Source organism: Thamnophis elegans, chromosome 3 (genome assembly GCF_009769535.1).
Source record: "Thamnophis elegans isolate rThaEle1 chromosome 3, rThaEle1.pri, whole genome shotgun sequence".
Taxonomy (NCBI): domain Eukaryota; kingdom Metazoa; phylum Chordata; class Lepidosauria; order Squamata; family Colubridae; genus Thamnophis; species Thamnophis elegans.
In genome coordinates, this window is record NC_045543.1 from 116,506,730 (window position 1) to 116,533,742 (window position 27,013).

The window sequence follows — 27,013 nt, forward strand, 5'->3', positions numbered from 1 at the left end:
GTTCCAGAAATCACTACTGCAGGTTTGCTCATAGCTGTGTCATGGGTGAGCACTTGATGCGTGCTAATAAAAATTGCTTTGCACATGCGCAGAAGCAAAAAACAAGATGACGGTACCTATGGTGCCTCTTGGACAATCAGTTTGGAAGTGGGGCAGGCCTGAGTCACTGGAACTGGCCACCAAATCACTACCGGTTTGGCCAAACCAGTCCGAACCAGTAGGAACGCATCACTGGTTTCGCTTCTCATCCAAGAAGCTTCTTCAGCTCTACTTCAGCTCCTGAAGAAGCTCTTTGGATGAGAAGCGAAATGCCTTAAAAGAAAAATAAGAAACTCCAATTGCCTTTTGAAAAAGCATCTTTCGGATAACCGTGACCTGGCTGACTGAGAATCTCCTCAGAAGGGAAATTATTATACTGAGTGGTAAGATCAGGATGCACACCTGGGCCTTATGTACTTACATCCAAATCCCCCCCCCCCAAATCTATACACTATGGAGTTAGCATTGTGGCATCGTGACACGCATTTCCTCACTTTTCATGTTCTATTGACATCTATTCCCTGCCCCCACCCACTACCCCCAATATCATTCAGCCTTTCTGAGCCACTGCAGCTGCTATGTAATATAACCTCTCAGGGGAAGTCCACGGCAAGAGACAATGTTGACCCTTCCATTCACATTTTCTGGATATGCATGCATTGCTCTGGTCATTTGATAGGTGAGAGGACGCTAACTATTTATATTGCCTTCAGTCTCCATCACTTGAGGGTTATAATGGTGAAATAATATGTATGTGATGTGCATTTGGCATCGGTCACTTCTATAACCTTCACTCTTAAACTGTCATTTGTGACACGCAGTGGGATGAAAAGGGACTTACCTGGTGTGATTTTATTTATTAATTCAATTTCTATAGCACCCATTCCAGCCAAGTGATTCCTGGAGATCCTGTTTCATCCTTCAAAGATGATGCCTTATTTGTTGTTGTTGTTGCCTTCAGAGGTGGTATTCAGCAGATTCTGACCAGTTCTGGAGAATCGGTAGCAGAAATTTTGAGTAGTTTGGAGAGCTGTAAATATTACCTTGGACTGGCCCCGCCCGCATCTATTCTCTGCCTCCCGAGTCCCAGCTGAGGAAATGGGGAGGAATGGGGATTTTGCAGTATCCTTCCCCTGGAGTGGGGAGGGAATGGAGATTTTACAGTATCCTTCTCCTGCCATGACTACCAAGCCATGCCATGCCCACCAAGCCATACCACGCCCACCAAGCCATGCCCACGGAACCGGTAGTAAATTTTTTTGCATCCCATCACTGGTTTTCTTGACCCTTTCTAAATCCATCTCTTCCCTTTTCCTAGCATGGCTTAGATTGCAGCAGAACCTGGTCAATAGTTTATTTACCACTAGGAAGATATTATAAGGAACCTGAATAGGAAATAAATTGTCCATGAGCTGCTGCATTGCAAAAAAAGAAAGAAAGGAAGGAAGGAAGGAAGGAAGGAATGTCTAGCTCTGCTCTAGTTCCACATATATCAGCACAGAACCACAAAGATATGACTCAGGTCCTAAAACTAGCCAGCATCATGGGAATGAGCAACTCCAGAATCAATTCAGAAGTGGCTTCAAGATCATGAGTGGCAACATTTTATTCTGTAAAACACATATATTAGGAGACACAGTATTTTGCTTCCTTGATGATGTCAGCTAACTGATTTTCCATTAAAGAAGCACCTTTACTGCTACTCAAGGACATAATCATATACTCTTTTGTTTTAACCATGTTCTTTGCTATCATTTAGTGTTAGCCTATATTTGTATTCAGACCATCATTGTGTTACAGAAATGAAGGCTTTGGGGCAAAGGATAGAGTGTATAATCAAAAAAAGAAAGAAAGAATGGCCATACCTCTTGTCAGATTTATTTACCGCAAACATGACATATTTGATCTTTGTGCTACCTGGAAAACATTTTGATAAATGTCATTAAGAATCTATTGCAGAGAAAGGAAATCATCAGGAAATCAGTTTTAGCAATATTTAGCAGTGTCTTGTTTTTATAGTTGCGGTTGGAACAATAATAAGTGTTATGCTTTCCACTATGAATCCTTTAAACCTTATTCTATACTTTTCCAGTCCAACAGTAGAATAGAATAAAATACTCTATTGGCCAAGTGTGATTGGACACACAAGGAATTTGTCTTTGATGCATAAGCTCTAAGTATACATACAAACAACAGAGTAATATAATCATAAGATACCAATAGGAGAAGATAATAGAAAACATGAGGATAATAGTAATACAGCCATACTACATGGATATATATCCTTAAACATGAGACATACTGTGGGAATTAGGCGTTCAGCAGAGTGATTAATCTAGGAATTCCATAATAAATATATATAGTTATTTGTGTAAATGAAAACAAATAATGCTTTGCTATTACAGATTGAGTCTAACTAGGAGAGGATATTTGAAAAGAATCAATGGAGAGGCTACAGTGAATGAATCAATACCTGACAAGGAAGAAACAGTGCAGTTCTGAGTATAGATACAGTCAACCCAGAAGAAGACAAAGAAGTCTAATAAGAATGCAACTTGATTAAAGAAGGTGGATAAGAATAAGAAAAGGTGAAAAGTACATGTAATAACAGCAGAAATGGGGGAGAAACCATTTTCAGGAAACCAGAAGTAAAAGCCAGAAACTGGAAAATAATATAGCACATTAAAGTGAGCTAGTTGCCAATGGGCCAAATTAAATGACCACAGGTGTGTGTGTGCGTGTTTGTGTGTGTCTTTACCTCTTTTGGGGGGGAGAGTCATTGAAATTGTCATTTCAAATGGCTGTTAAGTGACTGGTCATAGGTTGAGGACTATCTGTAGTACCCCACTATTGTAATATTGAGAGAATTCTGACATGGACAATAATCTTCATGCAAAATACAAAGCTAGGTAAGACATTGTGTGTAAAACATGACTTACTGAATCTGCAGTTTGATAGACTGAGACCTCTTTTTCAGTTTTGCATCCACAATATCATCTTCTGATTAACTGATATAAAAGAACTCTGAGCACAGCAGGACAGATATGGTGCTCCTCTACATCTATCAATCTTTTGAACCAGGGTCTTTCCTTTCTATGAGCTCTGCCTGCACTTGAATTTCTTGATAATTTTAGGACACATCTTTGGAGCATAATTTGCAACCAGTTCTAAGGTAAAGGTTCCCCTCGCATATATGTGCTAGTTATTCTTGAATCTAGGGGGCGGTGCTCATCTCCATTTCAAAGCCGAAGAGCCAGCACTGTCCGAAGAAGTCTCTGTAGTCATGTGGCTGACATGACTAAACACTGAAGGTGCATAGAATGCTGTTGCCTTCCCACCAAAGGTGGTTTCTATTTTTCTACTTGCATTTTTGCATGCTTCCGAACTGCTAGGTTGGCAGAAGCTGGGAGAAGTAACAGGAGCTCACTCCGTTACGTGGCGCTAGGTTGGCCGACCTGCCAATCTTTCTGATCAACAAGCTCAACGTCTTAGCCACTGAGCCACCTGCAATCAGTTCTAGAGGCATTCTAAATTTAAGTATCTTATGGCTTGTTTTTAATGTTCTTAGCTTTCGTTATAAGGTAAAAATATTTTAATAATACGGATTCCTGACTTCCTGTTAGTAGGGTTTAAATAGAAATATATTTTGTTGTGTTAATGCAACAGATTTGAATTAGAGTTGACAAGTTTATTATACATTTTAAGCTCTATTGTGCAGGCTAGAATGAATCATAAGATATATTGCACTGTACCTGATCAAATGTATTTTTAACAAAAAAAAATAAATACCGTAAAGCATAACAAACCAGACAGGCTGCACTAATCTTTTAATCCGTTCCTTATTTCAGAGTTTTGAGGACAAGCTCTCATACTTCATTTTGTAACTATAGTCCACTCTGACATTTAACATGCATGAATAAAGAATAATAATGATCTCTTGTTCACATAAAAGTGTTGCAGACACTGATACTACTTTTAGAATTCAGCTTAATGTGATATTTTTATTTTTTAATCTGAGAATATGGTTATACACATAGTATAATGCTTCACTCTCTGGAGACATTATTTTTCCAAAATTATCTGGAATTAAAATAAAAGTTTTGTTTTAATGCATTTTAAATTAAAAATACTTCATATGTGCATATCCCTCATTAGTGCTTGGACTTGGCACGGATAAAAAAGAGAGGCCTACATATTTGGTAGTTAGACTATTTTGGCCATGTGATGCAACACTTGGGAAAGTATGACATACTTCATTTAATCCTCCAGAGAAAGGCAAACAAGATCCAGGCAGAAGAAGAACATCATGGCTTCAAAATCTAAGGGACTGGTTTGGACAAAACTCAGCAGCACTTTTTATGTGGCTGTTGATAAAAATAGGATCACCAACCTGATAGCCAAAGTCCAATGATGGATATGGCACAAGAAGAAGAAGAAGATATTTGGTAAATGGACAATTGCAATGCACTTACATAGAGCTTCCTTTGAAAACTACTCAAAAACTGCACTTGGTGATTATTGACAATTTAGGATTCCCATAGTCCAGGAATGGTATTCACTTACCTTCCCTACAGGTTTGTAAATGTGAGATTATCATAATTCTGATAACAATTCAGATTATCATGGCTTCATTAAAAGCACAAGCTGTTTATTAAAAGAAGACACAGAAAGAAACATGAATGACAAATTTACTGAATTCTTTTGTCAAATAACTTCTCTGAAAAATTACAATTATTTGGCTAAATTAACATGAGACAAATAAACACTGCTCTTCTCAAGAATTTCATCTTCAAAAAAAATAATAATCCCCTAGAATCCAGGGGAAAGGCACCAAAACCACACGCATTCAGATTATTAGGGACATGGAAAACAGCCTTATGGCACAGTAAATAATTGGTCATCTGGCATTTCCAGTTTTCAGTATTAAAATAAGCCAAAGATACAACTATCATCCATGGAATCTTGGGTGCTGCAAATTTAGTGTAAAGAATTTAGTTGCACTGTTTCAGAAATACATCCAGAATTATATGCTCTGAAAAAACAACTTAAAAGAGGAATAACTATCAAGATTAAGCAGAATAAAATAGATTGTTCCAGTTCATGCAGCCACTGAAATGCAAGGCATAATTGATGAAGCCAGGAACAGCTCCAAATATGAATGTATATTGCCATTAAATGCTGTAAAACATTGGATGAAGCTATGCAAAGTTTAGATTTTTTTTCAGTTTCTGAGTTCTGTTGCTTGATCTCGTGCCATGATCCAGAGCTCTTTCCCTGCTCATTTTTTAAAATAAATGATTGGAATTAGTAAAGTTTCCCAATATTTCAGCAATCTCACCCTAGGATCCAATGTGATTTCATGTAGGAATACTGAAATCTTATGAAATATCAGTAACTATATTATACAACACCTTATAAGATTTGTTCATTTTAATGACTTCTATTATTTTCACATGAAAATGACATGCCTCAGGCATTATATTTATGAATTAGTCCAAATAGTAAATTGATTTCCAAACTTGAGATCAGAGTATTCCCTCCTACAATTTGAAGTTCACATTTTTTTTTATTTCTTGCCTACAGAATTTTGTAAATTTTGTGTATCAAAACTGACTTCTGTGTAGTACATGGGGTTTCAAAGATCTGAATCTTTAGACATATTAATTTGGAAATCCAGAAATTCAGTGTTCAGTAACTTCAATAATATTTGAATTTAAAATTCAAAGGGGAAATTTATATGTGTACAGTTGTATACACATTCTCTCTGTCTCTGTGTATGATACCATACTAAATTAATAGTGATACAGTCTCCTTTTTTGTACCCCAAGGTGCCCATTTGAAAAAATAATAATCTATTTAATATTCTAGTAGAGAATCACTAAGATGTACACATTAAGAACTGATCAATATGCCATAAAAGATGATCATTAGGAAGATGATACTTCCCTAGCTTGTAGGCAATTATTTTATACTATTTTTGATTAATGATTTCATTTTAGCTGCTTCAGTGTTCTGTGGTCTTCATTTGTTAGCAATAATTATAGGACACCATGCCTTGCTTGGATCTGAGTAATTCTGACCAACAAATATGAATTAAAATCAATAGAAATGTCATTAGCATCCCACAACCATTCCTCATGCATTCACTTTATTAAAATTTGCTAAAGTGTGAAATATGTATGACAAGTAACGATGTTTTAATCTTTCACCAAGGTAACAATTGAAAGCTGATTGATTCCTTTCAGTATGTCATTCAGTAATTATAAAATCAAAATGATGGAAGATTGTAATCAAGAAAGATTCAGGCCCATATACCATTGTCCCTCCATGCAAAATAAAATTCTAATTTGCATCCTGATTTTAATCTGAAAAGATAATGAAACTCCCATTTATGCCAGTATAAATAAAATAGATCAGTAGATAATAACATGCTGGGGAAAAGTTGCTTAGTTTTTCTTCGGTCAGCTTAAGGTCAACTAATAAAAAAAGCTCTCTATTTTAACAGGTTACAATGTAGACCAAAAGATGGATAAATCAGAACTGCGATCATAATATAATTAAACAACAACACAGTAATAGGTCATGCAATACAACAATAAAACATTTTAAAACAGAGAACAATTGGGTGAAATATTGAGTAAAATGTTAGAGCTATAATCTTATTTATAAATAATTATATATTAATATGTGTGACTATTGGATCTGTCTCCTTGTAGTTTTTCACTTATTTGCATTGGAAGAGGTAGGGTCTGGTATTTGCCACAGCTATCTTACTGCTTTTTATTAGTACTATTTTTTTCCTTCCTCTTGATTGGCCCATTTGAGAAAACCACTAGCCATCCACATAATTTAGGCAATTGTGTGCATCTATTTATGCTGATCCCGAAAGATTTGGATACTTCTACTGTAGATGAGATCTTTGTGGCACAAACATCTTGCCATATTCAAGGAATCTTTGGTGTCCTGCCGGTCTTTTTCTAACATTTGATTTTCTCTTTTGTTGAACGGCATCAGAGCTGTCCATCCAGAAGAACCCATAAATTCCATATTTATTCATCACTTTCCCCATTTTCTCTGACTTCCTTTCTGGTTATGCTATCAGATTAAAGCTTCTTAAAGGTTATTAAGATCTGCTGGGTTTGTCAAAATGGAATTAATCCTGGGGAGATTGGCTACCCCTGGCTGGGATAGTTTCTGGATTGGTAGGACTTTTGTTGCGAAGCTTCTTATCCGGTAACATTGTACTGCGAACTCAGGCATACAAAACCTTTGCCGGACCAATTCTCAAATACAGCTCGTCTGCCTGGAATCCACATTGTTTATTGGACATTAATACAATCGAGTGAGTCCAGAGGTATTTCACGAGAAGAGTCCTCCACTCCTCTGCTCACAATAGAATCTCTTATGCCACCAGGCTTGAAATTTTGGGCTTGGACAACCTAGAATTACACTGCCTATAGTCTGATCTAAGCATAGTACACAAAATTATTTGCTACTTGTCAATGACTACTTCTGCTTCAACTGCAATAATATACGGGCTAACAATAGATACAAACTCAAGGTAAAGCGCTCCAAACTTTTATAGAAAATACGACTTCAGCAATAGAGTGGTCAATGCCTGGAATGCACTACCCGACTCTGTGTTACTTCCTCGAACCCCATAACTTTAACCTTAAACTGTCTACCGTTGACCTACCCCATTCCTAAGAGGTCTGTAAGCAGGCATGCATAAGCGCACTAGCGTTCCTACAATCCCTTTCCTACTGTCTCCATGTATTCATACATATTTCCTGTATTCATATCCATGTTTATACTTACACCTGTTATCTCGTACATGTTTGACAAACTAAATAAATAAAATAAATTTGCTGCCTTCAATGCTGCTTCAGTTTGTGGTCTGTAGGTGGAGCTTCTTCCTGCTTCAGCTGGAGGTTTGTTGGGCTTTTGCCCTTCTGTGGTTGGAGCTTTGCTTCTTCTGGATTGATTTAGCCACTTCCAACAAGTATCTGGTTTACTGCCTCTGCTCTGGTTTCTCCTGTGCTAATTGATTCCCCAGTCAAGTTTCCCACCCTTGTCTGCAGGGAGGGGGTGAAAAATATTCAACATGGTGGCTGCAACCATGCACTTGGAGCCTTTCCTTTTTTAACCTGGGTTGCTGGATCCTGCACTGACTTCCTCTAGTTGATGTGCTAGCTGAATTTCTGGGACTGTTCCTGCCTTTGTACTACCATGGGTTAACTTGCCAACCCCAGCCCTCCATTGAAAGTCGGATGATTCTAACTCACACACTTTAGCTGGCAGGGTACTATATGACTCAACTGGGTAGGAGGAAAACCATGGCACTTCTAATAATGTCGCTAGCCTTTCATATACCTAACATTTGTTTCCTTTCCATGTTATATTATACATTGGCAACATTATTTGTAAACTGCCAACTTCACTGCCTGACCTCATATTATGATGCTATCTTCATGTGCTTTTGTAAAATGTATAGATGTCCAGAAGAAAAATGATGTTAAAAATGATGTGGGCACATAAGAACCAGATTGACAAAATATAATAAATCATTTCTGGGCAGAAGAGCTGGGCTGCATGTATAATGAAATACTTTAGCATTACATCATTTCTATCACATCTTCCAATGTATTTTAGTGCAAATGCTGTAGCACATTAGTAGATAAAGCAAAAGCAGCAGATGTACAATAATACATTTCATTTAAAATTGTTATATATATATATATATATATATATATATATATATATATATATATGTGTGTGTGTGTGTGTGTGTGTGTGTGTGTGTGTGTATAATATTAATATATATATATATATATATATATATATATATATATATATATATATATATATTAGCATAACTTTGAAAAGATTTTTTTTGTTAGAACTATATATTTCTGTCTTGAGTGAAACAATTCTGGGATAAATTGTTGTATATAGAATGCTAAAAGAAATACAACTTTTATTAGGTTTTATAGTTTCTCACCATAGATTTTAATTAGGCCCAGGATGGGAGAATCTCCACCTTCCTGAAATCCCATAGATTGTAAAATTGTACTGTATTATGAATCTTTGGGAACTTTTTCAAAAGTAGACAATACATATTCACTATTTGTCATACAAGACACTTTAAGTTTTGCTTATTGATGGTACATCTGATAATTTGCAAAGTTTCTAAGATGTCAGTGTTAAGAAAAGACAGAATATATTAAAAGCCAAGAAATGGTTCTTGCATTCATGGAATTAAAGTATAATCACAATGGGAAGAATTATGAAATGGTAGCAATTTGAAACATGGATCAGCAAAGTATAGTTGAAAATATTGTGGTATTTTGGGGGAAAAGTCTCATTGGTTTTCCATCCTATTTATTGTTATAACATTCTCTTTTTTTCATTTGGTAATGTATGTATGTTTGTATGTTTGTGTGTGTGTGTGTGTGTGTGTGTGTGCACACACATACACACCATTACAAATATATATAATTTGTCCATGATGCTGTCTGAGGTTGGTGGTTTTCTTGCAAATGTTTCCTTACCAAACTAGGCAACATCATCAGTGCTAGAAGGGGAGGGGTTTACTTATTTTTATATACTAGTGGCTTACCCTGTCAGTGTTGATGGGAGGTTCTTGGTGGTTTTTTGAGTCAGTTCAACTTTGAGTTACAAATATTCATGTATATGTATATGTGTAAACACATATACACCCACATATTCCCACATTTAAATTTTCAGGCATCTATACTTAGAACATTGTTGCTTTCTATAAGAAATGCATAGGATTTTCAAGCTTTGTACTGTTTCCTAAAGTCAGATGACCTGCCACATTTTACACCCATCTACATGCTCTCATATCTATGTGATTGTTTGTAACCTTCAATTGGGCAAAACGTTGTATTATACGGCAACTATTTTGAATCAAAATACCTTAAATGGACTAACTTATAGAATTGTCTAAAATCCAGGACCTATGAGACTGAAAGTTGGCAAATCTGAGTTCACTGCATTGCCACTATCAGTTGTGATCTTTTGATTGTCCTTTCCATGCTCTCTGCCAGCTTTCTGAAAGCAAAGTCTATGGGAAAACAGGTAGTTGGAAATTGCTCCTGCTCCTACTGATTTTTGCTTGGCTGTGATCGTTGTTTTTCTGTTTAAATAAGGAAATGTCTCTGAAACAATGATGCAATAGGTTACGGGTTGTCTGGTATTTCATAAGCATTAGGTAGGACCAACTCCATTGCTGTATGTTTCTGATTACAAAGTTTTCACAGCTTGTATCATGAATTCATGGAGGGAAGTATGCAGTAGAGTACCCCAAGGCTCTGTTTTGGGCCCAGTACTCTTCAGATCTTCATCAATGATTTGGATGAGGGAATAAATGGGGAACTCATCAAATTTGCAGATGAGACCAGGAATAGCCAGCACTCCAGAAGATAGGCTAAAGATACAGAAGGATCTTGACAAACTTGAACATTGGCCACGATCTAATAAAATGAAATTCAGTGGTGAAAAGAGTAAGGTTCTACATTTAGGCAAGAAAAACGAAATGCACAGGTACAGTATAGGTGGTACCTTGCTCAGTAGTAGTAACTGTGAAAGGGATCTTGGAGTCCTAGTGGACAACCATTTAAATATGAGCCAGCAGTGTGCAGCAGCTGCCAAAAAAGCCAACACTGTTTTAGGCTGCATAAACAGAGGGATAGACTCAAGATCACGTGAAGTGTTAATACCACTTTATAATGCCTTGGTAAGGCCACACTTGGAATACTGCATTCAGTTTGGTCACCACGATGTAGAAAAGATGTGGAGACTCTAGAAAGAGTGCAGAGAAGAGCAACAAAGATGATTAGGGGATGGAGACTAAAACATATGAAGAACAGTTGCAGGAACTGGGTATGTCTAGTTTAAGAGAAAGGACTAGGGGAGACATGATAGCAGTGTTCCAATATCTCACAAGAGGAGTCAAACTAATTTCCAAGGCACCTGAAGGTAGAAACAAGAAGCAATGGGTGGAAACTAATCAAGGAGAGAAGCAACTTAGAACTGAGGAGAATTTCCTGACAGTTAGAACAATTAATCAGTGGAACAGCTTGCCTCTAGAAGTTGTGAATGCCCCAACACTGGAAGTCTTTAAGAAGATGTTGGATAGCCATTTGCCTGGAACGGTGTAGGGTTTCCTGCCTAGGCAGGGGGTTGGACTAGAAGACCTCCAGGTCCCTTCCAGCTCTGCTATTGTATGTATAAATATGATTACTAGCATGGAGAGAATGATTCTAGCTCGAGCCTTTGTAATGGACTTGTCAGAACACCATGTCACATACAAGTTAACCTAACCCTAACCCTCGTAGATTTCTGGTATTACCAATTTGTAAATATGGTGCTGAAGTAGCACCACCATTTTTGGGGAGGATTTGTGGTGTCTCTGTGTGAGTGTGGGTGTGTATATTGTGGAAAATCCCCCCCCCCCAAAGAATGAAATATTTTAAGGATTTTTTTTTTAAAGGCTGATTAAATATGTCCCCTAAAAGAGAAATACAAATCTTAATGGAGTCAGAAACTCAGAGCTCCAGCTCCCTGAACCGAAGCAGATACTGAGCTGATTTGGTAATCCATTACTCCTTGCAGCAAATTCTGAACAAAGGTGGATTAGCCCTCACCCAAGAGCCAAAACAGGACAAAGCCATTAATTATTGCATCACCCCCAGAAACTTCAACAAAACTTAACTTAGACAACCTATAGAGCCAGCTATGATCCCTACACAACCGCTAAGTCAATAGAATACCATGCTCTTGCACAGGAACAGGGAAGCTCAAGTGCAAAACTCAGAGAGGGTATTGAGACATTGGATGGTAATACAGACTGTATAAATAAATGGGGTTATAAAAGTCAATGGCCCACAGTGACGTGATCCAAGCCCTGCAGGTTTAAAAAAGGCTTATCATTTAGTTCTAGCTGCAGTCATGACTTTTTTTTTCTTCCTCACTATCACATCCTTGTCCTGTCCTTTCTTGTACTGGTATGATAACAGTAGAAAGAGACATCCTGGTTTGGGAAGGAAATACAGACAGTCAACATATTCCATTCCTTTCACCCACCCAAACCAATTTCAAGCTGGCCTTTGATCCTTTTCTCCTCTCCTGGCCTCAAACCCTGAAATCAGGCATCATGAGTCACCCAGCTGTGTCTCCAAAGGATCAAACAAGGATTGCCCTCTGACCTTCACCACTCTTACAGTAACAAAAATCCTCTTGTCCCAACTCCATAAGAAAAAAGAACAAAGTAAGTTTGCTTAGATCTCCTCCATCCATGTTGTACCTTTTCAACAATTTGCAAAGGAACGAACATGAGGAGGGCAAGAAGAGAAAGAAGAGGAGAGGAATAATGGAGAGAACACATGGAAGCCACATTGCTATGAAGATGCCCGTTTCTTGTATCTGTTAAAAGACTCTACAGTTATCCTGTTGGATGAGTAACATGGCAGGCTATTGTATAAAGTGGGGTATGGGCAAGTATAGTGCTGTGGGAGGTATAGCTTGCTTAAGGCCAAAACCTGAGTAATGGAATGAAGTAGAAATCAGGGCAGGCTACTGGTGTTTTAAGCGGAGAAAAATCAAGCCAGTGAGGTTGGAGTATATGTTTGCATTCATCCAAGGGCATCTCAGGGAGAGGGAGGTGTAACAAAGCTTAGGTAGCATCTATGTGAAGTCCTGCACCTTGCCACCTTCCTATGGATAAGAACACCCTTGCTAGCATCTATACAGTGGAAGACTGATAAAACAGGGGAAAAGCAAATAGAAAACCAGACCATTCACAATCCCACAATTTGCCAAAAAAAAAAAAAAGGTACAGCTTGGATGGTTTTTAAGTAAGCTGGCCAGAGTCAGAAAAAATGCTGACTCATAAGGGAGTCATCCCTCTGATTCATAAGGATCCCTTCTGTCATGCTTGAAAAACTAGGACCACATGCAAAGTTCCAATTAAATTGATTTATTACTATTCATGCCTATGCACATGGAATGTACTCAACGGAGGGTTAGCACTATTTGGTGCTAGGTAAGGGCAATATAGTTCAGAGGGGTTAGATTTTGTTGTCACTGTGGTGTTCTAGGCTGATTCCTCTTCAGGTTCTACCACACTTCCTAGACCTCCTCAACCATCCTGGGAGAAAGCTTGAAGAGACTGGTAACTGTTCCAAAGTCTTCCTGTGAAGTTATATACAGTAGATAGTCCATGGAGTTGAATTGGTCTCCTTACTCCTATTCCAAAACCTAAACTATTACCCTACATGGTTGCATTCAGAGGTGGGTTGCTGCCGGTTGGCCTGGTTTGGCCGAACCGGTATTGGAATTCAGGCCTGGATGGCAGAACCGGCAGTGAATCAGGCCTGTCACGCCCCCAAACCAGTTCCCTCGCCGCCACTGGGCTGTTGCCATTTTGGTTTTTACTGTAAATTGTTCTGTGCATGTGTGAAGAACAATTTACATTGAACCATACATGCGCGTTGCACGCAGGTTGCGAACTGGTAATAAAACCGGCAGCAACCCACCCCTGGTGCATTATAAGTACTTGAAGTACGGGTTCAGGCAATGACCATCTAAATGCTAAGGTTCTTTTTGGAATGTTGGGTTTTGTATAAAATCCATTCACTAGTGTTTCTCAACTTCAGAACGTTAAGATACATAGATTTCACTTCCAGAATTTCTCATCCTGGTTGGAGAATTCTGAGAGTTGACATCCACAACTCCTTAAAGTTCCTGAGGTTGAAAATCCTGGACTAAACCAAGGTGAAATCCAGATAGAGTTAGATTAGGAATGGAGATTCCCCAGGTTCAAATCCCCACTTAGCCTTAGCTTTGCTTTGCTCCAGTGTTTATAGTTTAAATTCTGGGTATAGAATGCTTCTGGAACTCCTGTCATATTTTCTGACTGTTACTTGTTGTCTTGTCTGGACAATTATGTTTTGAACTGTGTTTTAATTATTCACTTGATATTTGTAAGATGCCAAGAATCTTTTGGACCTGAGAAGCTTTAATGTCTAATACCAATATAATAATATAAAACTCCCCCCCCCCCGCAATCTATTGACCTACTTGTAAGGGATATTCTGAGGATAAAGTTATAAAGGTGGACATGTTATGCGCTCCTTAAAGGTCAATTTCTGTTAAACAAAAGATAAACAATGACAGGAATGTTCTATTACATGTACTAATGTATAAATAATAAAATCCACCTGGGTTAAGCATTCTGAAATTTCACTGATACCAAGAGCAGAGTTAAGCTTATGTGTAACTGTCCTTGAAATTAAGAACATTTAATTATGTCTGGATTGCAGTTAAAGTCCCTATTCTTCATCTTACAGAGTTTGTGTAAACTATCAGTCATTCTTTGCTGCACATAAATTATCTGATAAGAGGATTCTTGGATACTCATATATAGCATTATTTACCAAGGATTTCTGAGGTCTTAGGCTTCCACACAGAGGGATTACTGATGTTAATGTTCTGATGTATGCAGATCATTCATCCTGAAGGATTTATGACAGTGATAGTCAACAATGAGGCAAAACTAATATACTAGATAAAAATATAATTTCTGTGCCTAAAAATAGGTCCTTTTAAAAAGTACTCCCTTCTACTCAGGAAGCAGACTTGGTTTCCAAGTGAAATCACAGATTGTTTGATTTCTCTTTTGTTAAATAAATATCACACAGATAAGGTTTCTACCAGAAATGTCCTATGTTTGCACAGTAATATGAATTTTGATGGGACATAATCAACCTTTGCTTATTACAGACTACTGTAAACATTTTACCAGCTTTTCACCAGCTGGTACAGAATGTTAAATCTTTTTTAGTTCTCAAGGCAAGAATGGCAAGATAACCCACTTGGATTGTTGAAAGTGGATGATGGAAACCTCCAGGGAACTTATAAAGTCACTGAAGCATTATCAAACTTAATTCCCTTGTATATACCCTGTTTCCCTGAAAATAAGACCTTCCCGATAATAAGCCCAATCAGGCTTTTGAGTGCATGCGCTGAAATAAGCCCTCCCTTGAAATAAGCCCTCTCTGAAAATATTGCAACACAGCAGCAGCCATGAGGTGATCATGCTTGCTGTCTCCTGCACCTCAAAAATAAGACCTGTCCAAAAATAAGGCCAAGTGCTTATTTCAGGGCAAAAAGAAAATAAGACCCTGTCTTATTTCGGGGAAACACAGTATTAATTAATTAAGTCTGTACTTGTGCTTCACTTTCATTTCAAAGTTTGGAAGAAAGAAAATGAATACGTATATGCATATGTATAATAGGTATATGAACTTTGGGAATTTCCCATATAGTTATGGAATGCTTCTTGTATTTAATCCATATGTTTACCCCATATGTCTGCCCATCTGTTTATAGACATTGTATTTTCCTCAAACTCTTAACTGGCAAAAATGTTTTCTTACTGCAAAATGTATTTTTAATGATACAAAAAATATCTAATACTACCATGGTTAATGTGGAGATGTGATTAATGAAATAGGTTTCTACTTGGCAATGCCAGTCATTCCCTCAAGAAATGAAGTGCAATCTTTCCTTTCTCACCTCTTTCACTTTTTATATTTAAAATATTTATTGTTCAGTTTTGGAGGACTTTGGAGGTCTATTTTTTATTAAGCTCTAGCATATGTTTATCCCGCATTAATGTCAGATTTTCAAGGTAGACTAGGCTGGAGACCAAAATTATGTAGGTCAATGCCACTTATTGTAGTAATCTTGCAAATTTAAATGTGCTTCTTTTTTCTTTCCTTTAATTTCAAGATAATTTATGAATTTAGGACCTGTCTAAGTGTTTTGTTCATGCTACATTTTGGTTCCACCCTCAAATCTCTTTTATCATTGCCTTGCTGGTAGCCATATCATTCCTGTTCCTCAAGGCCATCTCTTTTCCTCCACAACTGCCAAAAAATAAGCAGGTGCTATCAAACTATAGATATGTTTGAAATTTATTGTTTGTAACGGAGATGCATACATTTAATAATCCAGTTTCATATTTCTGAAAATTCCAGGATTAACTATTCCATGTTCTTTATGTCTTGGTTTCCAACATCCAACATTTACAAATCATATTTTAAATTGAATTATTATTAAAGAACCTGAACAGCTGAAGAGCTGAGGCAGCTCTAGTTTTAAAACTTTGCTTCTTTACATTTGCTGTCTGCTGTCTTCTATTGTATTTCACAGTCTACATATTTTATTGGCAGGACATCTTGCTGTTATATAGCATCATACATTCCCATAAATTATTCTCTATTGTTTGATTTTTTTATTCCCATCTTTCCATATACTACAGCAAATTAATATATCCTGTAAGCAGTATTTCCATAGGTTTGGGGGATATGTGTTATTTGCCATTCACCACTTAGAAGTGATTTAAAAATATACTGCAGGTTACTCTGGTCCAGCAAATGTTAAATACATTGAAGAGAATGGATTGTATTTTTCAAATATGCCACAAAGGTGCCATTAAACAAATGTGGACTATAATTGACTGTAATCTATAACAAATGCTGAAGTGATAAACTGCACAGTTACCTCAACTTGCCTGTATGCCAAAATTCATTTGGCAGCCATTTTGACTTTTAAGACTGCCAAGCAGCATTGCTGAAATGATTATTTAAATAATGCTGTGATATAAAGTCTTCTGGGGGTAAAAAACATTGTGGTGGAAATGACTTCACAGTTAATTGTAAATGGAACTAATATCTGTGGTCACTCTGTGGCATAACTGTCAGTTTCACTGGCAAGACCTGAGCGACATTGCCTGGGGACTTCATTTAATATGGTTCTAGACTATCTGACAGACAATTTAGTGCAGCTAGAATAAGACTCCGGATTGCATATTAAAAGGAAGTTGTTATAACAGTTGATTGTCCTTGTCACCAATCAGATGCAATTCTTTTAAAGTAGGACGTAAAGTGAGATCTGGACATTAAGTGTGAAACCTACTGGGTCAGGCTGGACAGCCTCTCAGGGCCCCTTTACTTCTATATTAAAAGCAACATAGACAGAGTTGGAGCTTGCAAAAGAACATGAAGCAAGTTCCTAACCACAAGATGTCTCTATGTCAAAACCTATGTTAAAAACTATGTCAAATGTCCAAGGTTCAATTAAAGTTCATTAATGACACGTAGTCCATAACAGAAGGAGAAGAAAGACCCCATCTCCTTATAAGGCTTTCTCCTCAGGTACCACTAAGAAATGAGTTAAGTGTTTCTGTGTTACGCTGCCTTGAGAATGTATAAGAATGTGTGCTTCGATAATGAAGGTTGTTCAGAACTTGCAATGCTAGCCATGGGCTAGCTTTCTGAACCTGGCTGCCAAATGAACTTTTCCTGTATCCTGAGAGTCTAAAGCCTGTTATTTTCTGCAAACACTTTGTTAAACATACTGTCCCCATACACAGAGCCAGCTTTCAGCTGAGTAGGCACTGACCAAGGGTGCTAAAGTTTACGGGGGTGCCGATCCCCCCTTCTTTTGAATCATTCTAGGAAATGCACATATCTGTTTGGAGGAGGGTGGCACCCTCCGTCACTATGACTTGATATGTGCCATCTAGTCATTTTTGACTCCTTAGCAACCCTATAAATTTTTCTATGACAATCTGCTCCCATCCTATTCCTTTCAAGTGTCCAATGGTGTATTCATTGCAACTGTAATGAGCCGATCCATCTTTCTGCTTGTCACCCTCTTGTTCTCTTTCCTTCCAACTCTCCCAGCATTAGTAATATTTTTTAAGAGAGTTAGTCTTTGCATAATTGTCTAAAGTAGGATAATTTGAATCTAGTCATCTGTGTCCTGTGGTGAGAAACTCTGAGTTGATTTGTTCAATAATCCATTGGTTGGTTTATTCAACCTCTCAACATGATGGTGCTGAGAAGCATGTGCGGAAATAGGCTGTAAACTAACCTTTCCGCCCTTCCTTCCAGACTTTTTAGGTTAGAGTTGTGGACAGGTTTGTTGCTATAGCAGCAAAACTGCTCAAAAGTTTAGGAACTCAAAAGTTCCTAAATAGCGGACTGTCTGTAACAAGTTCTGGTTGAGAAAAAGAATGAACTTTTTTGTGGGAGAAACTCAACATTTGCTAGCCTAGAAAATCAAACCACCACCAAGCTTTCATTAGAAATATACGGAGGGTTTTGTACTTGACTGCCTGGAAATTATTATTTACAAATTAAATCAAAATGATTTAAAATAAATTAAAATAATTTAATTACTGTAATGGAAACAGTGAAAAATGTGATTATATTTTCTACTCCGTTTAGTTTTGGTGGGATCGAATTGAGAAATGAGCCTATCAGCAGAATTCAAAATTAAATACTAAGTTTACAGCTTTCCCCCCATTATTATAGGACAGGTGCAGAGTCGAAGACACTACCCAGTATTAGAATGAAGGTGTATTCACAAAGCCCTCCACAACTTTCAATGGAGTCTGACCTGAACAGTCACCCTGCAGCTGCAGCAATGTGTTAAGTATTATATAGAAGACACTGTCTTACTTATCTTCCTTGGGTTAACCTGTGAACTTGTTCACCAGGCTAATTGTGTAAGATGAAGCAGGGCAGTGGCATTGACAAAAAGGTTTATTTAGTGTTGTAGTAAATGGATAATAGGGGGGCATCTGATGACAAGCTTTCAAAACCGTTTTCAATACTCACATTTGTGTGTAAATCTGCGGAGGAGGGAAAGGAAGGAGAACAAATAGGATGGATTCGGGAGAAGGATTCAGAGGGCTAATAATAAATGTGGATTGTTGCCTGTTAAAGCCAGGGAGTGGCAGATTTTTTTTTGGGGGGGGGGACACGGAGAAACTGTGCTTATTCTTCTACAGTCTAAGCTTACACTTTGCTTTATTTTCAAAGAACAAATCTTGGAGGCACTGGGAATAGAGGGCTTAATGGTGACCTCAACATCCCTGCTGTTAATTTTGATCACGATGGGGATTTATTCCGCAGAAATCAATAGAAAGCAGCGCATCAGTCATTCTGACAGAACTGCTTTAAAGTCAACATTAGGAACAAAGTAATTAATTACTAAAAAGAAACCTTTCCTTTTTTGGCATGCTACGGAGACCCATGCAACTTACTTTGTTGCAAAGTATATCTCAATGTCAATTGAGCTTTTTATTCATTTTTCAGTTTATAGGCAGTAGGCCAAGAATTCATTCTTACCCAAGATCCAGCTGTAGGTCTCACAACGGCTGTCGTTTTACCACTCAAATTGTTTGAAGTCTGTTTTATTTGTGAAAAACAAATAAAATAGACCCCTACATTTTGTGAAAATTCTAATCAATTAAAATCAAAAAGTATTTAATAGTAACTCCTGAAAATGTGAAAAAAATGTCTTCAAATGCCTATCTCCCCATCTTCCTAAGAATAGGCCCTGTAGGATGAGAAGGAAACGGGAAGGAAGGAATATTTTGAACATTCAGAGTTTGCCTATAACTGGAGGGAGGGAGAAGGGAAAAAACCATGAAGGATGGGTGGCATCAGATTTTGAAGCATAGTACTAGGGAAAGGAAAGAAGATTTTATCGTCTCTCTCTCTCTCCTCCCCTCACTCCAGAAATATCTGCTGCTTCAGATGCAGTGGTGAAATTCAAGTTTTTTTACTACCGATTCTGTGGGCGTGGCTTGGTGGGCATGATGTGGTTTGAGGTGGTCTTGCTTGGGGGGCGTAGTAGGGGAATGATACTGCAAAATCTCCTTTCCCACCCCACTCTGGGGCTGGTCAGAAGTGGCATTGCTGGTTCTCACAGCTACTCAAAATTTCCACTATCGGTTCTCTAAACTACTCAAAATTTCCACTACCGGTTCTCCAGAACCTGTCAGAAACTGCTGGATTTCACCCTGTTCAGATGCCAAAATAGTTTAATTGATCATTGCATGTTCTGAACCTTTGTCTGGAGGGTAGGGCTATGCACACCTGCAGAAGAATGTATGGGGGCAAATTATAACACGCCTGAAGATGTGATCATGCAAATGCTACACTTGCATTCTTGCATCATTACCTATTGCCACATTGACAACACCACTGGTCAGGGCTAGGAAAAAATTGTCACTCTGCTTTAAGAATGTCTTGAGTTCATTTGGATGAATGTGCTTTATGAATATATTCCAATCAAATGCTCTAAAAATGTAAATACATTATATAGGCTTAAGATACCTCCATACTAATGCTTCGTACTATTTTGGAATTGAGTACTAACAGACTGATCTCATGACATCTGTTTTTGCTATCTGAATCAATTTATTTCCGAATGCTTCAGTTTCTTGGAAACAGAAAAAAAACTGGTATTTTTCTTTGAATTATTACAGCTCTGCAGAGCTTACAATGTTAAATTTCCCACATTGGTGGGAAATCTTGCCATGCCCTGCTTCTTGGGCTCAATCCAGCCATTATTTCAAACACATCTTATTACAAGATTTGTATCTCATCCACATCTCATGACTCTGAGCCAGTGCTCTTATCTATCCCAGAAGTTCATATTATATTCATGGATATTATGTCTTCCTGTACAGTGGATAAAAACTGATTTTCCTCTCCCCAAGTAAACTACTATAATAATACACAACTATGGGAGTTACTGTGAAAATAACTTGATAGCCTAGATTTACAACTGGGTGATTTCAGTATTGGCTTCAGTCCGTGTCCTTCAAATCTATGATCACTTTGTAGATCACCTGATTTATCATGCATTCTATGATGAAATTTGGAAAGTTCATCGTCTTCAATTTTATATGATTGCTAGCATACATTCTTGAAAATAAAGATTTGTAAGGAAAAATATTGCAATTTAAATCCCAGTCTTTCTGCAATTTCTATGTTTGTAGGCTTAAGATTTTATTAGCTTTTTTGGCAGTAATTTTTGTCACAGATGCCAAGAACAGTTTGCTCTCTTTTCAGTTATCCATGTTGTTTATGCACTTCAGATTTCTGGTACCCTGTGAAAGAATGAGACAATTTTGTCACCCCAGTTTCATTTAGGAAATAGGATACTAAATAAATGGTGGTCTTAGCATTACTATGTTGGTTATCTAAAAGATAAATGGAGAGTTTGTGGTTTGGATAGTTTTTGCACGTTCTACTTTTCAACAACAGCAAAAGGGAGGACAATCACAAACTCTGTTTTAGAAAGTTTGGGACACTGGGAATGCATGGCATGGAAATACCCTCAATTAAGCTATGTATTGACAATATTGGATGCTGACTTTTGTTTTCATCCATGAACCAGCTATCATCATGACTGCAGTAAGCTTGCTTGAAATTTTTGTTTCTTTTTGGGGAAGGATACATTTATGTTAATTCAGACTTAATTGCCTTGGTATTATCAAAATGTGTGCATTATTAAAGCACAACACATTTGGAAGTGCCAAGCTGAGGAAGAGTCCTTTAGTGCATTAGTGTAAACAAAATTTTCACAGGATCTTTCCTTGTTATAACAGCTGTTTTGGAATGTGGGAAGTTAGCACCCACCCCTCTCCAGGAAAATGAGATATTTTAGAAAATATTAAAAGGGCAGAATACTTCCCCTAAAAGGAAGGTAGAAACTCATCTCCCCACCTTTGTCAATGGGCCATTAAGGTCTATTCTACATAACAAAGATCTACCATTTTTGGAGTATAAGACACACCATTTTCCCTCAAAAAGAAGCTGAAAATCTGGGTGCGTCTTATACACTGAATACAACATTTCTTGTCTTCGCCCCTTCACCAAAAAGGCCGTGCATAGCTTTTAGAAGGCTTTCAAAGAGCTCCTGGGGACTGGGGAGGGCATACAGCCCCCAGCAGCACTCTATAAGTTTCCTAAAGGCTATCCATGCCATTTTTTTAAACAAAGGGCCCATTTTTGCAAAAAAGGGCTGTTTTTGAGAGGTTTGCAGAGTGCAAAAACTTTTTTTTAAAAAATTCCTCTTCAAAACCTTGCTGCATCTTATACTCTGATGCATCTTATACTCCGAAAAATATGGTACCTCCTTCAGGCAGAGCCATAGGAGGAATTGCCCAAAGCCCCTTCATTACATCACCACCCTGCAAGGCTCAACCAAGCCTGGGACACAGACAACCTACATAGTTACCATTGGATGGTCCCATGGGAGTCTGACAACCAATTAGAATACAAGTTCAAATTCAAAAGCCCACTCTCAGCATCTCTTCCCTTTTTGCCCACGACCTCAAACCATGTGATCCTGTTCATCATTAAACCATCTTTCCAAACAGCCACCATGTGTCCAGTGTCTTTTCCCCACTTGGAACTGATGGACATTCCTTCCAACAGGAGAAAAAACAAAACTCAAAGGTTTGCAAACAGAAAGAAACAGAGCAAGGATCAGTCAGTAGGTTGAAAGAGGAAAGGTGCTCCTGTTTGCCAGACATCCTTTGCATTTTTACGGTGTCATCTTGTTGACTCATAGTTCCTCCTCCCTTACTTTTATATCCCAACAGCAGTATATACCGTGATGGCGAACCTATGGCACATGTGCCACAGGTGACACGCAGAGCCATATCTGCCAACACACCAGTGACGTGCAGTGAAGCTTCTGGCTGGTGAGGCAAAAAGAAAGAAAGCGGCTCCCCCCCCGCCCGCAGGAGGCTGGAGCGAGAGCTGTGGTCTCCCAGCCAGCAGCCCCAGGAGGAAATGGCGAAGAGGGGGGGGGGGTGTTCCAAGAATCCCCTTCCCTTTTGGCACTCCGCAAGGCCTGCCGGAGCTCTGGGAGAAAGCGGCGGGAGCGGAATGCTGTCCTCTATTGCCGGAAAGGGAAGGGGGCTCGTGGAGACTCGCTTGCAGCTGGCTTCTCTGGAGCGGGGGGGGGCATAGAAGTGGAGCGGATCGCAGCGGCAAGAGGATTCGGCAGGCCTTGCGGAGTGCCAAAAGGGAAGGGGGGTTCTTGGAACACTCCCCCCCACCCCTCTTCGCCCTTTCCTCCTGGGGCTGCTGGCTGGGAGACGGAACCAGGGCTACAAAACCCTCCCCACCCCTCTTCGCCTTTCGCCTCCGCGATTCCTCCTCGCCCCCCACCTCCTCCATCCCCAAGTCTGTGTCCGCCAGGCGTCTCACATTTATGCCCGCCATAAACGCGAGATGCCTGGCGGACACAGCGGGGGGACGGAGGAGGCGGAGGGGGGCGAGGTGGCAGCGGCGAAGAAAGGGGAGAGGAGGAGGAGGAAAGGAAGAGGGGAGCAGGATGGGGGGGAGAGGGCTGCCCCCTCTTCTCAAACAAACAAGGCTCCCTGCGTCTGCTCCTTCTCTTCTCAAGCAAACTCTCTCTCAAATTGAGAGAGAGTTTGTTTGAGTGAAGTTAAGAAGAAACACACACACACACACACATACAATAAAAACAAATTACATTTACTTAAATTACAAATAAATTGAATTCCTCCCCCCTCCCTCTGACCCACATACCTTCCAGCTACGCCAAAATTCCAGATTCGGTCTAGCTAGGCTCCAGGGCCAGGCAGGCTAGGATAGTGGCTCCTAGAGCCACCAAGTGCCATCTGCAGGAAGAGGCCCGAGAACTATGGGCCTCATTTGCATACTAATTTTTTGCTTTTAACCCTTGGTTAACCCTTAAAAGGCAAAAAAACCCTTATGCAAAGGAGGCCCCGAGTTCTCTGGCCTCCTCCTATACTTAAACACTATGTACACTTCAAATCACTGTGAGTTGAAGTCTGGTAGCAACTAGCTTGGCCTTAATTATTTTAGAAAAATCTTTAAAATTCCTTCCTTTTCCTGAGGAGACTGGTGAGGCCCCGTCCCCTGCCTCTAGTGAGTGCACGTCCCTGCAACACGCGAGCCGTCAGCTCCAGCCCTCATGCGTGTGCCGGCCAGCTGATTTTCTGGTCAGAACCTGCTGAATAGCACCTCTGGGAAGGACAGGTTAGCTTGACATGCCTATTGTCATAATAAAGTGATTTTAAGAAACAAGGATTTCCTCCTTCTTATTCCATTTACTTGCTCTTGATAGAATGCAATATTTTTGTACCAAGTTGATAATGCTGTTCTTGAAAGGATTTCACAAATTGTAAATTGTATTTACAATTATATTCACGGTCTTTGCTGTATTTGCTGTTGTAGTATGTAGGATGTCTTATTACTATTTCAGAAGGAGTTTTTATATGTAAGAAAACAGTCATTTTTTAAAAAAAAAACTTCAGATGTATTGTTGAGTAGTGTCCAGATGAAGATAAATTATTGTTAATATGGAATTGGGAAATCGTAAACCAATTAATAAGACTATTGCATTATCTCTATGATTTGTTATTGTGAACTTTATATTCATTAAATGAATCAATTAGCTGCTTAACACAGAGAAAATTATAACCTGGACAAAAATTTGATCCATATAAAGGAGGAGACTGGAAAGATGCAGGAAACAAAGAAAGAAAGACAAAGCCTTGGACAAGAAATTTAGGTTTTATTATTTGAAACAGAAAGGGTTCAAATGCTAGAATTTAAAATAATTGAAAATTGCATTATTGACAATGAATCAATAGTAGTGCTCTGGAAAATAATTTTAAAGTATTCAAATTAGAGCTAAAATCCCCAGATTCCATAACGACTACAAATTCTTAAGAGTTGTTGCTCTGTATATATATGTGTGTGCGTGTGCGTGTGTGTGTGTGGTGTGTGTGCTGTCTCTATCTCTATCTCCATCTCCACCTCCAACTCCACCTCCAACTCTGACTCTGACTCTGACTCTGACGCTATACCTATATCTATATTTGATGTTCCAATCACCCCACATTGTCGTGTGATCGTGACCCGTCAAAACAGCAATCATCAAAATAGCGCCGACAAAATAGCGCTGACAACAACGCGACGTCATTAGTGCACCCACAACTTCATGTCGATATAAGCGCGCTGACGAAACCGCAATGAAGGAAAAGTAGAAAGAAAGAAATTCCCCAAGAGCAGCATCCAGGAATGTGAATATATCTGAAAGTCTCACCCATTTCTCCTTGTTTTGTAGCTATATTCATTGGATCAGCTGGAGCTAAGGTTTGAATGCTTAGAGTATAAATCTACATTTGGGCAGCCGATTTCATTTTCTCTACGCAAGGAGCTTGATTATGCTGTGAAAATATTCCTAAGTAAAACAACTTGCAGAATACTATTGAAAATTAAAAGCCTGATATATTTTGATATACAAATTAAGCCTACGCTGAGAGCAGGGCAAAAGAAATGGAAAAGGAAATCAGGCGACTCTGATCTGATAGATCTTTTTCTGCTAAGCATTTCTTTCCCATTTAACTTGTCCTTTGTTCTGCCCCATTAAATGTTGTGATATTTCTGATTTGTACATAAGACTCCCTCCACGCCTTAAGTCAAGATTTAGCTACCAGCGTTTTAAACATGTGCACAAGATTGTGTCAGCGTGCACATGTCGGTGCGCTACTGTCGCATAACGATTAGCGGATAAGACGGCGCGGATTTGACCCCTGCGGTTCTGTCGGCACAGAAAAGGCTTTCGCGCATTTGTCGGTGAACTTCGTGTGATCACATTTTAAGTGTTATCTATACCAGGGGTGGGTTTCTGCTGGCATTACTGCTGGTTTGGTGCACGTGCGATTTTGCTGGAAGAACCCTTAAAATATTTTCAGGTCTCAGAGAATCCTTGCATAAAATATAAAAACTACAATAAAATACAATTCAATTTTACCCTGCACAATGCATATTTTACAATTTCTACACAACAGTGAAGCGGTAAGCTGGCGGTTGAGTATGTGACCTATAAAAATTCCCACCACTGTGAGCATGAGTTTTACACTTAACAATTTTTTTCCTGTTTCCAGCCATAATCTCTAGCTGAAGCCCTAGTGATCTCTTGCAGAACTGCAGAATCTGAACTGATCACAAGCATACAATGTTTGAAGACGTTTGTTTAGTGCCAATCTCTCAATAAGCGTTGCAAATTATTGTACAAGGTGAACTAATAACTTGACATGACCATAATCAAGCTTATGGCAACTATGACAACTGGTCATAAGCTGTGCCAATTGTTACAAAGTGTGACCATACCTGATTTTATGACCTTTTTGCAGTGGTAGTTAAGTGAACAGTTGTTAAGTGAATTATTCACAATAAGGCATGTTTTGTCTGGAGACTGGAAATAAACACTGGCTTATGGAAAAAAATGTCATGTGACTGCGGAATGCTGCAAACTGCTGTAAATGAAGTCTGGTTGCCAAGCAACCAAAATATGATCACATAATTGTGGAGGCCTCCAGCCATTGGAACTTTGAATCTGGGTTGTAATAGTCCTGCGGGGGATCTGTCATAATTTCAATTGGTGGCTAAATTTAAGTTGAGGACTACCTGTATCTCACCCTGTCCCGATTGTTGTTAATAGCTCAAGCTCTAGAGTGTCAAAACCAACTAAAACACGGGTGTCAAACTCGCCACCTCATGTTGTCATCACGGGATGTTTTCATGACATTTTCCCATTTGCAGAGCTGGAGTGGGCGTGGCCTGGGCATGATGCATCTGGCCCACGGGCCACCAGTTTGACACCCCGGTACTAAAACGTTCCTTCCTTCACTCTTTCTGTGATTTTCTTTCCTTTATTTCAGTAGTCCCCAACTTTCTGGCTTTGCGGTTGGCAGTAACAGCGGTGGCAGGGTGGCAGTGGCAGGTGGAGAGGGGAGGGCTTTGCGTGTGTGCTTGCTGCTGGTACAAACGGAGCTTCGCACGCTCGCATGCTTGCCTGTCACTTGCACGGCCCAGTTCCCAACAGGCTTCGGCCAGTACTGGGCTGTGGGCTCAGACATTGTGGATCCTTGTTTTTGCATTGCTCTATTGGTTTAAACTTTACCATTGCACAATAAATGTATAAAATTTGTATCAAAATACTGAAGATGCAGCAAAGTAAGGAGAGACATTTCTATGTTACACTTCTCCCAGTTCTGGAATTCTAAGGTCTT